The following is a 16,688-nucleotide window of genomic DNA, read 5'->3' as shown; positions in this document are numbered from 1 at the left end:
CGGGCACGGCCAGGATCCATGAGAGCCTGTAGGACTAGAAAGCACAACTCTGGAGAAGAAGTGAAGTCAGTGACATGCAGAGATGGGGCATGTATACAGGCATAATGTATACAGATGGAGAGGAGAGGAGGAGAGAGAAGCTCAGTGTATCATTTGTCCCCCGGACTGGGCCTATAGCAGCATAACTAAGAGCTGGTCCAAGACAGGCCTGGGCAAGCCCTAACTATAAGCTATATCAAAAAGGAAGGTCTTAAGTCTACTCTAGAGAGGGTGTCCGCCTCCCGGACCAAAACAGGAAGATGGTTCCACAGAAGAGGAGCTTGATAACTGAAGGCTCTGTCTCCAATTCTGCTTTTGGAGACTTTAGGAACTACAAGTAATCCTGCGTTCTGGGAGCGTAATGCTCTAGTTGGGTAATAGGGTAGTATGAGCTCCTGGAGATATGATGGTGCCTGACCATTAACAGCTTTGTAAGTGAGGAGAAGGATTTTAAACTCTATTCTTGATTTTACAGGGAGCCAGTGCAGAGAGGCCAATACAGGAGTAATATGATCTCTTTTCTTAGTTCCTGTCAGTACATGTGCTGCAGCATTCTGGACCAGCTGGAGACTCTTTAGAGACTTGTGAGGGCAGCCTGATAATAGAGAATTACAATAGTCCAGCCTGGAAGTAACAAATGCATGGACTAGCTTTTCTGCGTCATTTTGAGACAGGATGGGCCTGATTTTTGCAATTTTACGTAGATGAAAAAATGCAGACCTTGAAATTTGTTTTATGTGGGAAGTTGAAGGACATCTCTTGATCAAAGATAACTCCCAGATTCCTGACGGTGGTGCTGGAGGCCAAGTTAATGCCATCCAAACTAGCTATATCATTAGACAATAACTTAATTGGAAGTGAATTTAGGTACACTTAAAAAAGTGCAAATGAAGTTGAGTTTGTTTTAAGCCGTTTTTCTTCATTATTCAGTATATTAAATAGTTCTAGCAGTAGTTATTTAGTGTACTTATGAAAGGAGTTATTACTTAGCAATACACTTTCTACATATTACATGTATGTGCTAGTACATTTGTTTTCATTTCATTCCCAGTTATGATACAGCAATTTGTAGGAAGTCGCAAAATGAAACGGGTTGTAATTTATATATATATATGCATTTATTTCACATTTGATATACAGTCTATAGTACAGGCCCTGGAAAGAAAGGCGCCTAATTCAAATAGCAACGTTTGCATCTTTGCCATCCAATCAGCGCATTGCGCTCAGCTCAGCCTCTTTGAGCTCCACGATTCACGGCGCTTCATTCTGGTCAACGTTGCTGTTGAATGACATTGACCAGCTAAAGTCTCCGTCGCGAGGCGAAGCAAGCCCAAGCCTACTTCTGATTCACAGTAAGTACATTCAATGTTTTTAATTTCTGATTGAATGGTCATACATTCTATATTTCCATTCATCACACCGGCTAATTTTATGATTTCGTTGGCGGGTCATGATGTGTTTCAGCAACTTCAGTCATCGTAGCCAGATAACCAACGTTAATGTTAGCTAACGTCAGTCTTACAGCTACTGTAACTGTAAGTTAACCTATTATTACTGCTCTTGGTAGCGGCAGCGTTACGCCTGTGTGTATGTGCTTCAGTAACACAGTGTAATATTACATGATGAAGCGTGGTGTGGTTTCTTTAAGGGGTAGAGCAGTGCGTGTGCGCGTAGGGTCTGTGTGTGTGTAGTGAAGCGAGCGGCAGGTGAGGTTGGAGCAGACATTAGCAGAGCAGAGGAAGAGGTTAGCCGTGCATGTACAGTTCATTATGTGGCCAAATAAACGCACAAGCTTCTCCAGACCACGTAATGTCTCTCCTATTGTTTTACCAACTACTGTCTGACAGCAAAGTGAAGTGAAGCGTGTTAGCCCTGAAGCTAACCGGCTTCAGCCCAGGAGGAAAACGTACTCCCCTGCGCTCTGCCACTACGGTCTTAGCCTACTGTACATGTTAACCGGTCGTCTAGCTGCTTAGTTTATGACTTTAATTTAAACTACTTCCAAGAAATAACGGACCTTATCAGCCAACCTGAAGCTTATGTATGACAGCTATTCATGTCTGCAGTCAGATACAGTATAGTCATGTCAGTACAGTATCTGAATGCAAAAACGTCAAAATAACGTGACCTCTATTGTTCCTACACCAGTAACTTGTAATAGCAGCTCAAGAATCGTAAAAGTAGAGGAAAAGATTGATTAATTGATTGATAAATAAAATCAAAATAAATAAATGTATACGTGATATACACCTCTTACTGCTAGATATGACCATGGTTGGAAAATTGCACAGTACACGTGAGCACATCTTTGTAATATAAAGATAAAATGCTGTGTAGCATTAATAAAACAAATTGCCTGTAAATGTGGTAATTGGACAGAGGCTGTAATTTCAAGGACTTACACACTTGTTCAGCACACTATGTTTATGCTGTGATTCATAGTTATAACCACTGTTATTATTTCTATGTTGTCCTCAGATGAGCACTAAACCAAAGAGCCACAAGGCAATGTGAGAGGGGGAGTGGATGGTGAGACTGAGGACATTTACCAGCTCTGGGGTTTGGCCTGCTGGAGAACGCAACAGACCAGCCCCGAGGCAGCGCTAATGGCATGATCTCTACCAGAAGGTAAAGTACATCAAAATATCCACCTATTACTCATGACCATTGTTTTGAGTTACATGTAGTCTATTTAAAAGCTTCTGTGATTTCTATAGCAGCTAGATCACACGGAAACTGACCACCAGTAATTACTAAATACATGTTGGACTATTTACTGGTAGCAGTATTGGTATACCATACTGATAAAATTTCTCAGTTTCCAGAAAGCAGGTTAAAACGTAAGTGAACCCTGAGATGAGGGAAACTCTGGGGTTTTGTTTTTTTTCCGTAAATGAGAGGTATCTTAAACTCTGTGTCAGTCACCATGGTAACTGACTCTGGGAACCTAATGTGCTCTCTAGCAGGTTTACTTAAAGAAACCCTGAGTCTTACGGAGCTGTCTGACAGGGCCCTTTTCTTTTCTTCTCAACAGCATCATGTTGAAGCAGAAATAATTCACATAGTTTTACAACAGGGGGATTATTTAGATTCGTTTAGATTAGCTCCCATTCCCTGAGCCGAACGGTACCACTCCTCATCAGTCCGTCATTTATCTGAACAATATTCTCAGTCTGGCTGCACATGGAATATCAGACTACACGTCTGATATTCTAGCTGACGTGCTCTCAGACGTCTAGCTGACGTGCTCTCAGATCTTGACCTCTTCATTTTTATCACTTTGCAGGTTAATCAATCACCTTCCAGCAGTCAGAAAAAGAGGAATCATTCACATTTCATTTGGCTTCTTTTTTTCCCACAGATAGCTACAAAACCCATCAGCCTGCATTGCCTCCAACAACGCAATTTCAAAGTACATGTTTCTAATTATCTGCCGCATTTAGGATAATGTTAAATAACTTCAAGTGCTATCTGTAGATAAAAGTGAGTGTCTGCCTCTTGGGTCCTGGGGGTGAGTGACGCCCTTAGCCTCTGGCCACCCAGCGACCTGACTCAGGACCAGCTCCTCTGCCTCTGTCAGACGTGGTGGAGGTGGAGGTGACCACCACCTCTGCCTTCTTCCACATGTTCATTTACTCAGCAGGATGTTAGGAGACAGGATGTGTGTTAATCAGTAGGTATCTGTTGGTGGTAAAAGCTGCTACTAGCTGAAATATCCACTGAATTAACTCACAAGACTGTTTTTATAGTCTATACTCAGAGTTTCACTTCACAGATTAAGTCAACTCAGAGTTCAGGGTTAGGCTTCGAGTTTGTTGAACCTCCTTTCTGGAATACCCCTTTGATGTACTGTTCAAAATAATATGATTATGCTGCGTGACTTACATTATCTCTTGTCTATTTGGTCAACAGACGCTGTTCTTCTGGAGTTTCCACAGACAAGTGTCTCTGATGTGTGCGCGGCCATCAGACAAAAGTGTAACAATGAGCAGTTCAGCCGAAAAAAAAGGAACATAATGTGTGGTGTGTGTTTCTGTATGGTGGGAGGGGTTAGGCGTGCAATAATAAGGAATATTGTTTTTCATTGTTCACTATTTCTCAGTGTTCTGTAAAGTTTATGTGTAATGTTTAGGTCTTGCTGACTGAAATGGACCTATTTCTACAAGGTGTACTAAAGTACCAATAGTTAAAAATGTTTAAAAGCCATAATGTAAATGTTCATACATTTGTTGTATAAATGTTAAGAGACAGTACAAGTTTTTTGTATTTACAATGTATTATTCTAATTTGGATATGGTACGAATAGATTAAAGACTATTTTTTCAACTGGAAGTAGTCCCACAAGTTTCACTTTCACAGCCTTTAGTATGCTGGTAATACATTTGCAAACATGTGCAAGGTAGATAGTAATATAGCAAAGTAAAGAGAAAGTATATTGACTATTATGCAAAGTATGCTTTTTTAGCAATTGGAATAAGCCAAACATATAATTAAGCATATTAGCACAGTAAGAATATATTAAAGTATAAAGCTTATATATTTTTGAGACACTAACAAATCATTTTTAATGTACTTATGATACAAACAAAGTACTAGTATAGAACAAGTGTAACTTTAATTTGACTAATTAAGCATATATAAAGCCATATGCTTAAAGTATACAAAATATACTTTAAGTTGTTCCACTTTAGCACATAAAAGTACACTAAATACACTTCAAGTTGAGCTTTTCTACAATGACTTACAATTAAAATATATTTAGTACAAAATTAGTTGTTCCAAAATAGCATGCTTCAAGTTAACTAATCATGAACACACTTGAAGTATAATGATGATTAGTGTGACTTCAAGTACACAAAAGTATGCTAAATTTTAGTACATTTAGCACATTTATTTTTCAGCTGGGCAGTTCAGGCCAGAAAACTTTTTGGAAAGACCTCTTTTTCACTGAAATGCAGCTTAGGCTACTGTACAGTGCAATAACACGCTCCTATCGCTCTGAAAGGCTAATTTTTGACATAAACCAGTTTTCACCCTTAATGAATTAAATTCCAGGTAAACACTCGTTTGCCATGAAGAAGATCCAAATTCAACCAGTTCAGGCCAGAAAACTTTTTTGAAAGACCTTTTTTTCACTGAAATGCCGCTTAGGCTACTGTACAGTGCAAAAACATGCTCCTATCGCTCTGAAAGGCTAATTTTTGACATAAACCAGTTTTCACCCTTAATGAATTAAATTCCAGGTAAAAACTTGTTTGCCAGGAAGAAGATCCAAATTCAACCAGTTCAGGCTAGAAAACCTGTTTGAAAGACCTTTTTTCAGTGAAATGCAGCTTAGGCTACTGTACAGTGCAGAAACAGGCTCCTCTCGCTCTGAAAGGCTCATTTTTGACATAAGCCAGTTTTCACCCTTAAAGAATTAAATTCCAGGTAAAAACTCCTTTGCCATGAAGAAGATGCAAATTCAACCAGTTCAGGCTAGAAAACCTGTTTGAAAGACCTTTTTTCAGTGAAATGCAGCTTAGGCTAGCCTACTGTACAGTGCAAAAACAGGCTCCACTCGCTCTGAAAGGCTCATTTTTGACATAAGCCAGTTTTCACCCTTAAAGAATTAAATTCCAGGTAAAAACTCCTTTGCCAAGAAGAAGATGCAAATTCAACCAGTTCAGGCTAGAAAACCTGTTTGAAAGACCTTTTTTCAGTGAAATGCAGCTTAGGCTACTGTACAGTGCAAAAACAGGCTCCTCTGGCTCTGAAACGCTCATTTTTGACATACGCCAGTTTTCACCCTTAATGAATTAAATTCCAGGTAAAAACTCCTTTGCCATGAAGAAGATCAAAATTCAACCAGTTCAGGCTAGAAAACCTGTTTGAAAGACCTTTTTTCAGTGAAATGCAGCTTAGGCGACTGTACAGTGCAGAAACAGGCTCCTCTCGCTCTGAAAGGCTCATTTTTGACATAAGCCACTTTTCACCCTTAATGAATGAAATTCCAGGTAAAAACTCCTTTGCCATGAAGAAGATCCAAATTCAAACAGTTCAGGTTAGAAAGACCTTTTTTCAGTGAAATGCAGCTTAGTGCAAAAACAGGCTCCTCTCGCTCTGAAACGCTCATTTTTCACATAACCCACTTTTCACCCTTAATGAATGAAATTCCAGGTAAAAACTCCTTTGCCATGAAGAAGATACAAATTCAACCAGTTCAGGCTAGTAAACCTGTTTGAAAGACCTTTTTTCAGTGAAATGCAGCTTAGGCGACTGTACAGTGCTAAAACAGCCTCCTATCGCTCTGAAACGCTCATTTTTGACATAAGCCACTTTTCACCCTTAATGAATGAAATTCCAGGTAAAAACTCCTTTGCCATGAAGAAGATCCAAATTCAACCAGTTCAGGCTAGTAAACCTGTTTGAAAGAACTTTTTTCAGTGAAATGCAGCTTAGTGCAAAAACAGGCTGCTCTCGCTCTGAAACGCTCATTTTTCACATAAGCCACTTTTCAGCCTTAGGCGACTGTACAGTGCTAAAACAGCCTCCTATCGCTCTGAAACGCTCATTTTTGACATCAGCCACTTTTCACCCTTAATGAATGAAATTCCAGGTAAAAACTCCTTTGCCATGAAGAAGATCCAAATTCAACCAGTTCAGGCTAGTAAACCTGTTTGAAAGACCTTTTTTCAGTGAAATGCAGCTTAGTGCAAAAACAGGCTGCTCTCGCTCTGAAACGCTCATTTTTCACATAAGCCACTTTTCAGCCTTAGGCGACTGCACAGTGCTAAAACAGCCTCCTATCGCTCTGAAACGCTCATTTTTGACATCATCCCCTTTTCACCCTTAATGAATGAAATTCCAGGTAAAAACTCCTTTGCCATGAAGAAGATACAAATTCAACCAGTTCAGGCTAGTAAACCTGTTTGAAAGACCTTTTTTCAGTGAAATGCAGCTTAGGCGACTGTACAGTGCTAAAACAGCCTTCTATCGCTCTGAAACGCTCATTTTTGACATAAGCCACTTTTCACCCTTAATGAATGAAATTCCAGGTAAAAACTCCTTTGCCATGAAGAAGATCCAAATTCAACCAGTTCAGGCTAGTAAACCTGTTTGAAAGACCTTTTTTCAGTGAAATGCAGCTTAGTGCAAAAACAGGCTGCTCTCGCTCTGAAACGCTCATTTTTCACATAAGCCACTTTTCAGCCTTAGGCGACTGTACAGTGCTAAAACAGCCTCCTATCGCTCTGAAACGCTCATTTTTGACATCAGCCACTTTTCACCCTTAATGAATGAAATTCCAGGTAAAAACTCCTTTGCCATGAAGAAGATCCAAATTCAACCAGTTCAGGCTAGTAAACCTGTTTGAAAGAACTTTTTTCAGTGAAATGCAGCTTAGTGCAAAAACAGGCCGCTCTCGCTCTGAAACGCTCATTTTTCACATAAGCCACTTTTCAGCCTCAGGCGACTGTACAGTGCTAAAACAGCCTCCTATCGCTCTGAAACGCTCATTTTTGACATCAGCCACTTTTCACCCTTAATGAATGAAATTCCAGGTAAAAACTCCTTTGCCATGAAGAAGATACAAATTCAACCAGTTCAGGCTAGTAAACCTGTTTGAAAGACCTTTTTTCAGTGAAATGCAGCTTAGTGCAAAAACAGGCTGCTCTTCTCTGAAACGCTCATTTTTCACATAAGCCACTTTTCAGCGCTAAAACAGCCTCCTATCGCTCTGAAACGCTCATTTTTGACATCAGCCACTTTTCACCCTTAATGAATGAAATTCCAGGTAAAAACTCCTTTGCCATGAAGAAGATACAAATTCAACCAGTTCAGGCTAGTAAACCTGTTTGAAAGACCTTTTTTCAGTGAAATGCAGCTTATAGGCGACTGTACAGTGCTAAAACAGCCTTCTATCGCTCTGAAACGCTCATTTTTGACATCAGCCACTTTTCACCCTTAATGAATGAAATTCCAGGTAAAAACTCCTTTGCCATGAAGAAGATACAAATTCAACCAGTTCAGGCTAGTAAACCTGTTTGAAAGACCTTTTTTCAGTGAAATGCAGCTTAGTGCAAAAACAGGCTGCTCTCGCTCTGAAACGCTCATTTTTCACATAAGCCACTTTTCAGCCTTAGGCGACTGTACAGTGCTAAAACAGCCTCCTATCGCTCTGAAACGCTCATTTTTGACATCAGCCACTTTTCACCCTTAATGAATGAAATTCCAGGTAAAAACTCCTTTGCCATGAAGAAGATACAAATTCAACCAGTTCAGGCTAGTAAACCTGTTTGAAAGACCTTTTTTCAGTGAAATGCAGCTTAGTGCAAAAACAGGCTGCTCTCGCTCTGAAACGCTCATTTTTCACATAAGCCACTTTTCAGCGCTAAAACAGCCTCCTATCGCTCTGAAACGCTCATTTTTGACATCAGCCACTTTTCACCCTTAATGAATGAAATTCCAGGTAAAAACTCCTTTGCCATGAAGAAGATACAAATTCAACCAGTTCAGGCTAGTAAACCTGTTTGAAAGACCTTTTTTCAGTGAAATGCAGCTTATAGGCGACTGTACAGTGCTAAAACAGCCTCTTATCGCTCTGAAACGCTCATTTTTGACATCAGCCACTTTTCACCCTTAATGAATGAAATTCCAGGTAAAAACTCCTTTGCCATGAAGAAGATACAAATTCAACCAGTTCAGGCTAGTAAACCTGTTTGAAAGACCTTTTTTCAGTGAAATGCAGCTTAGTGCAAAAACAGGCTGCTCTCGCTCTGAAACGCTCATTTTTCACATCAGCCACTTTTCAGCCTTAGGCGACTGTACAGTGCTAAAACAGCCTCCTATCGCTCTGAAACGCTCATTTTTGACATCAGCCACTTTTCACCCTTAATGAATGAAATTCCAGGTAAAAACTCCTTTGCCATGAAGAAGATACAAATTCAACCAGTTCAGGCTAGTAAACCTGTTTGAAAGACCTTTTTTCAGTGAAATGCAGCTTAGTGCAAAAACAGGCTGCTCTCGCTCTGAAACGCTCATTTTTCACATAAGCCACTTTTCAGCGCTAAAACAGCCTCCTATCGCTCTGAAACGCTCATTTTTCACATAAGCCACTTTTCACCCTTAATGAATGAAATTCCAGGTAAAAACTCCTTTGCCATGAAGAAGATACAAATTCAACCAGTTCAGGCTAGTAAACCTGTTTGAAAGACCTTTTTTCAGTGAAATGCAGCTTAGTGCAAAAACAGGCTGCTCTCGCTCTGAAACGCTCATTTTTCACATCAGCCACTTTTCAGCCTTAGGCGACTGTACAGTGCTAAAACAGCCTCCTATCGCTCTGAAACGCTCATTTTTGACATCAGCCACTTTTCACCCTTAATGAATGAAATTCCAGGTAAAAACTCCTTTGCCATGAAGAAGATCCAAATTCAACCAGTTCAGGCTAGTAAACCTGTTTGAAAGACCTTTTTTCAGTGAAATGCAGCTTAGGCTACTGTACAGTGCAAAAACAGGCTCCTCTGGCTCTGAAACGCTCATTTTTGACATACGCCAGTTTTCACCCTTAATGAATTAAATTCCAGGTAAAAACTCCTTTGCCATGAAGAAGATCAAAATTCAACCAGTTCAGGCTAGAAAACCTGTTTGAAAGACCTTTTTTCAGTGAAATGCAGCTTAGGCGACTGTACAGTGCAGAAACAGGCTCCTCTCGCTCTGAAAGGCTCATTTTTGACATAAGCCACTTTTCACCCTTAATGAATGAAATTCCAGGTAAAAACTCCTTTGCCATGAAGAAGATCCAAATTCAAACAGTTCAGGTTAGAAAGACCTTTTTTCAGTGAAATGCAGCTTAGTGCAAAAACAGGCTCCTCTCGCTCTGAAACGCTCATTTTTCACATAACCCACTTTTCACCCTTAATGAATGAAATTCCAGGTAAAAACTCCTTTGCCATGAAGAAGATACAAATTCAACCAGTTCAGGCTAGTAAACCTGTTTGAAAGACCTTTTTTCAGTGAAATGCAGCTTAGGCGACTGTACAGTGCTAAAACAGCCTCCTATCGCTCTGAAACGCTCATTTTTGACATAAGCCACTTTTCACCCTTAATGAATGAAATTCCAGGTAAAAACTCCTTTGCCATGAAGAAGATCCAAATTCAACCAGTTCAGGCTAGTAAACCTGTTTGAAAGAACTTTTTTCAGTGAAATGCAGCTTAGTGCAAAAACAGGCTGCTCTCGCTCTGAAACGCTCATTTTTCACATAAGCCACTTTTCAGCCTTAGGCGACTGTACAGTGCTAAAACAGCCTCCTATCGCTCTGAAACGCTCATTTTTGACATCAGCCACTTTTCACCCTTAATGAATGAAATTCCAGGTAAAAACTCCTTTGCCATGAAGAAGATCCAAATTCAACCAGTTCAGGCTAGTAAACCTGTTTGAAAGACCTTTTTTCAGTGAAATGCAGCTTAGTGCAAAAACAGGCTGCTCTCGCTCTGAAACGCTCATTTTTCACATAAGCCACTTTTCAGCCTTAGGCGACTGCACAGTGCTAAAACAGCCTCCTATCGCTCTGAAACGCTCATTTTTGACATCATCCCCTTTTCACCCTTAATGAATGAAATTCCAGGTAAAAACTCCTTTGCCATGAAGAAGATACAAATTCAACCAGTTCAGGCTAGTAAACCTGTTTGAAAGACCTTTTTTCAGTGAAATGCAGCTTAGGCGACTGTACAGTGCTAAAACAGCCTTCTATCGCTCTGAAACGCTCATTTTTGACATAAGCCACTTTTCACCCTTAATGAATGAAATTCCAGGTAAAAACTCCTTTGCCATGAAGAAGATCCAAATTCAACCAGTTCAGGCTAGTAAACCTGTTTGAAAGACCTTTTTTCAGTGAAATGCAGCTTAGTGCAAAAACAGGCTGCTCTCGCTCTGAAACGCTCATTTTTCACATAAGCCACTTTTCAGCCTTAGGCGACTGTACAGTGCTAAAACAGCCTCCTATCGCTCTGAAACGCTCATTTTTGACATCAGCCACTTTTCACCCTTAATGAATGAAATTCCAGGTAAAAACTCCTTTGCCATGAAGAAGATCCAAATTCAACCAGTTCAGGCTAGTAAACCTGTTTGAAAGAACTTTTTTCAGTGAAATGCAGCTTAGTGCAAAAACAGGCCGCTCTCGCTCTGAAACGCTCATTTTTCACATAAGCCACTTTTCAGCCTCAGGCGACTGTACAGTGCTAAAACAGCCTCCTATCGCTCTGAAACGCTCATTTTTGACATCAGCCACTTTTCACCCTTAATGAATGAAATTCCAGGTAAAAACTCCTTTGCCATGAAGAAGATACAAATTCAACCAGTTCAGGCTAGTAAACCTGTTTGAAAGACCTTTTTTCAGTGAAATGCAGCTTAGTGCAAAAACAGGCTGCTCTTCTCTGAAACGCTCATTTTTCACATAAGCCACTTTTCAGCGCTAAAACAGCCTCCTATCGCTCTGAAACGCTCATTTTTGACATCAGCCACTTTTCACCCTTAATGAATGAAATTCCAGGTAAAAACTCCTTTGCCATGAAGAAGATACAAATTCAACCAGTTCAGGCTAGTAAACCTGTTTGAAAGACCTTTTTTCAGTGAAATGCAGCTTATAGGCGACTGTACAGTGCTAAAACAGCCTTCTATCGCTCTGAAACGCTCATTTTTGACATCAGCCACTTTTCACCCTTAATGAATGAAATTCCAGGTAAAAACTCCTTTGCCATGAAGAAGATACAAATTCAACCAGTTCAGGCTAGTAAACCTGTTTGAAAGACCTTTTTTCAGTGAAATGCAGCTTAGTGCAAAAACAGGCTGCTCTCGCTCTGAAACGCTCATTTTTCACATAAGCCACTTTTCAGCCTTAGGCGACTGTACAGTGCTAAAACAGCCTCCTATCGCTCTGAAACGCTCATTTTTGACATCAGCCACTTTTCACCCTTAATGAATGAAATTCCAGGTAAAAACTCCTTTGCCATGAAGAAGATACAAATTCAACCAGTTCAGGCTAGTAAACCTGTTTGAAAGACCTTTTTTCAGTGAAATGCAGCTTAGTGCAAAAACAGGCTGCTCTCGCTCTGAAACGCTCATTTTTCACATAAGCCACTTTTCAGCGCTAAAACAGCCTCCTATCGCTCTGAAACGCTCATTTTTGACATCAGCCACTTTTCACCCTTAATGAATGAAATTCCAGGTAAAAACTCCTTTGCCATGAAGAAGATACAAATTCAACCAGTTCAGGCTAGTAAACCTGTTTGAAAGACCTTTTTTCAGTGAAATGCAGCTTATAGGCGACTGTACAGTGCTAAAACAGCCTCTTATCGCTCTGAAACGCTCATTTTTGACATCAGCCACTTTTCACCCTTAATGAATGAAATTCCAGGTAAAAACTCCTTTGCCATGAAGAAGATACAAATTCAACCAGTTCAGGCTAGTAAACCTGTTTGAAAGACCTTTTTTCAGTGAAATGCAGCTTAGTGCAAAAACAGGCTGCTCTCGCTCTGAAACGCTCATTTTTCACATCAGCCACTTTTCAGCCTTAGGCGACTGTACAGTGCTAAAACAGCCTCCTATCGCTCTGAAACGCTCATTTTTGACATCAGCCACTTTTCACCCTTAATGAATGAAATTCCAGGTAAAAACTCCTTTGCCATGAAGAAGATACAAATTCAACCAGTTCAGGCTAGTAAACCTGTTTGAAAGACCTTTTTTCAGTGAAATGCAGCTTAGTGCAAAAACAGGCTGCTCTCGCTCTGAAACGCTCATTTTTCACATAAGCCACTTTTCAGCGCTAAAACAGCCTCCTATCGCTCTGAAACGCTCATTTTTCACATAAGCCACTTTTCACCCTTAATGAATGAAATTCCAGGTAAAAACTCCTTTGCCATGAAGAAGATACAAATTCAACCAGTTCAGGCTAGTAAACCTGTTTGAAAGACCTTTTTTCAGTGAAATGCAGCTTAGTGCAAAAACAGGCTGCTCTCGCTCTGAAACGCTCATTTTTCACATCAGCCACTTTTCAGCCTTAGGCGACTGTACAGTGCTAAAACAGCCTCCTATCGCTCTGAAACGCTCATTTTTGACATCAGCCACTTTTCACCCTTAATGAATGAAATTCCAGGTAAAAACTCCTTTGCCATGAAGAAGATCCAAATTCAACCAGTTCAGGCTAGTAAACCTGTTTGAAAGACCTTTTTTCAGTGAAATGCAGCTTAGTGCAAAAACAGGCTGCTCTCGCTCTGAAACCCTCATTTTTCACATAAGCCACTTTTCAGCCTTAGGCGACTGTACAGTGCTAAAACAGCCTCCTATCGCTCTGAAACGCTCATTTTTGACATCAGCCACTTTTCACCCTTAATGAATGAAATTCCAGGTAAAAACTCCTTTGCCATGAAGAAGATCCAAATTCAACCAGTTCAGGCTAGTAAACCTGTTTGAAAGACCTTTTTTCAGTGAAATGCAGCTTAGTGCAAAAACAGGCTGCTCTCGCTCTGAAACGCTCATTTTTCACATAAGCCACTTTTCAGCCTTAGGCGACTGTGCAGTGCTAAAACAGCCTCCTATCGCTCTGAAACGCTCATTTTTGACATAACCCACTTTTCAGCCTTAATGAATTAAATTCCAGGTAAAAACTCATTTGCCATGAAGAGGATCCAAATTCAACCAGTTCAGGCTAGTAAACCTGTTTGAAAGACCTTTTTTCAGTGAAATGCAGCTTAGGCGACTGTACAGTGCTAAAACAGCCTTCTATCGCTCTGAAACGCTCATTTTTGACATCAGCCACTTTTCACCCTTAATGAATGAAATTCCAGGTAAAAACTCCTTTGCCATGAAGAAGATACAAATTCAACCAGTTCAGGCTAGTAAACCTGTTTGAAAGACCTTTTTTCAGTGAAATGCAGCTTAGGCGACTGTACAGTGCTAAAACAGCCTTCTATCGCTCTGAAACGCTCATTTTTGACATAAGCCACTTTTCACCCTTAATAAATGAAATTCCAGGTAAAAACTCCTTTGCCATGAAGAAGATCCAAATTCAACCAGTTCAGGCTAGTAAACCTGTTTGAAAGACCTTTTTTCAGTGAAATGCAGCTTAGTGAAAAAACAGGCTGCTCTCGCTCTGAAACGCTCATTTTTCACATAAGCCACTTTTCAGCCTTAGGCGACTGTACAGTGCTAAAACAGCCTCCTATCGCTCTGAAACGCTCATTTTTGACATCAGCCACTTTTCACCCTTAATGAATGAAATTCCAGGTAAAAACTCCTTTGCCATGAAGAAGATCCAAATTCAACCAGTTCAGGCTAGTAAACCTGTTTGAAAGACCTTTTTTCAGTGAAATGCAGCTTAGTGCAAAAACAGGCTGCTCTCGCTCTGAAACGCTCATTTTTCACATAAGCCACTTTTCAGCGCTAAAACAGCCTCCTATCGCTCTGAAACGCTCATTTTTGACATCAGCCACTTTTCACCCTTAATGAATGAAATTCCAGGTAAAAACTCCTTTGCCATGAAGAAGATACAAATTCAACCAGTTCAGGCTAGTAAACCTGTTTGAAAGACCTTTTTTCAGTGAAATGCAGCTTAGGCGACTGTACAGTGCTAAAACAGCCTTCTATCGCTCTGAAACGCTCATTTTTGACATAAGCCACTTTTCACCCTTAATGAATGAAATTCCAGGTAAAAACTCCTTTGCCATGAAGAAGATACAAATTCAACCAGTTCAGGCTAGTAAACCTGTTTGAAAGACCTTTTTTCAGTGAAATGCAGCTTAGTGCAAAAACAGGCTGCTCTCGCTCTGAAACGCTCATTTTTCACATCAGCCACTTTTCAGCCTTAGGCGACTGTACAGTGCTAAAACAGCCTCCTATCGCTCTGAAACGCTCATTTTTGACATCAGCCACTTTTCACCCTTAATGAATGAAATTCCAGGTAAAAACTCCTTTGCCATGAAGAAGATCCAAATTCAACCAGTTCAGGCTAGTAAACCTGTTTGAAAGACCTTTTTTCAGTGAAATGCAGCTTAGTGCAAAAACAGGCTGCTCTCGCTCTGAAACCCTCATTTTTCACATAAGCCACTTTTCAGCCTCAGGCGACTGTACAGTGCTAAAACAGCCTCCTATCGCTCTGAAACGCTCATTTTTGACATCAGCCACTTTTCACCCTTAATGAATGAAATTCCAGGTAAAAACTCCTTTGCCATGAAGAAGATCCAAATTCAACCAGTTCAGGCTAGTAAACCTGTTTGAAAGACCTTTTTTCAGTGAAATGCAGCTTAGTGCAAAAACAGGCTGCTCTCGCTCTGAAACGCTCATTTTTCACATAAGCCACTTTTCAGCCTTAGGCGACTGTACAGTGCTAAAACAGCCTCCTATCGCTCTGAAACGCTCATTTTTGACATCAGCCACTTTTCACCCTTAATGAATGAAATTCCAGGTAAAAACTCCTTTGCCATGAAGAAGATCCAAATTCAACCAGTTCAGGCTAGTAAACCTGTTTGAAAGACCTTTTTTCAGTGAAATGCAGCTTAGTGCAAAAACAGGCTGCTCTCGCTCTGAAACGCTCATTTTTCACATAAGCCACTTTTCAGCCTCAGGCGACTGTACAGTGCTAAAACAGCCTCCTATCGCTCTGAAACGCTCATTTTTGACATCAGCCACTTTTCACCCTTAATGAATGAAATTCCAGGTAAAAACTCCTTTGCCATGAAGAAGATACAAATTCAACCAGTTCAGGCTAGTAAACCTGTTTGAAAGACCTTTTTTCAGTGAAATGCAGCTTAGTGCAAAAACAGGCTGCTCTCGCTCTGAAACGCTCATTTTTCACATAAGCCACTTTTCAGCGCTAAAACATTCTCCAATCGCTCTGAAACGCTCATTTTTGACATAAGCCACTTTTCACCTTTAATGAATGAAATTCCAGGTAAAAACTCCTTTGCCATGAAGAAGATCCAAATTCATCCAGTTCAGGCTAGTAAACCTGGTTGAAAGACCTTTTTTCAGTGAAATGCAGCTTAGTGCAAAAACAGGCTGCTCTCGCTCTGAAACGCTCATTTTTCACATAAGCCACTTTTCAGCCTTATAGGCGACTGTACAGTGCAAAAACAGCCTCCTCTCGCTCTGAAACGCTCATTTTTCACATAAGCCACTTTTCAGCCTTAGGCGACTGTACAGTGCTAAAACAGCCTCCTATCGCTCTGAAACGCTCATTTTTGACATAACCCACTTTTCAGCCTTAATGAATGAAATTCCAGGTAAAAACTCCTTTGCCATGAATAAGATCCAAATTCAACCAGTTCAGGCTAGTAAACCTGTTTGAAAGACCTTTTTTCAGTGAAATGCAGCTTAGTGCAAAAACAGGCTGCTCTCGCTCTGAAACGCTCATTTTTCGCATAAGCCACTTTTCAGCCTTAGGCGACTGTACAGTGCTAAAACAGCCTCCAATCGCTCTGAAACGCTCATTTTTGACATAAGCCACTTTTCACCTTTAATGAATGAAATTCCAGGTAAAAACTCCTTTGCCATGAAGAAGATCCAAATTCAACCAGTTCAGGCTAGTAAACCTGTTTGAAAGACCTTTTTTCAGTGAAATGCAGCTTAGTGCAAAAACAGGCTGCTCTCGCTCTGAAACGCTCATTTTTCAGATAAG

The 16,688-nt window shown here is 40.4% G+C and overlaps 1 long non-coding RNA gene across 1 annotated transcript; it reads left to right on the top strand.

The window, feature by feature from the left end:
* Positions 1 to 1,267: 1,267 nt before the first annotated feature.
* On the top strand, positions 1,268 to 4,369 carry LOC311253746. The gene is made up of 3 exons (XR_014621859.1): positions 1,268 to 1,391; positions 2,518 to 2,667; positions 3,952 to 4,369. It is a non-coding gene; the product is annotated as an uncharacterized lncRNA (long non-coding RNA).
* The last annotated feature ends 12,319 nt before the right edge of the window (positions 4,370 to 16,688 follow it).

Source organism: Pagrus pagrus, assembly GCF_965226575.1.
Source record: "Pagrus pagrus genome assembly, contig: HAP1_SCAFFOLD_41, whole genome shotgun sequence".
Taxonomy (NCBI): domain Eukaryota; kingdom Metazoa; phylum Chordata; class Actinopteri; order Spariformes; family Sparidae; genus Pagrus; species Pagrus pagrus.
This window is presented reverse-complemented; position numbering and strand designations above follow the sequence as displayed.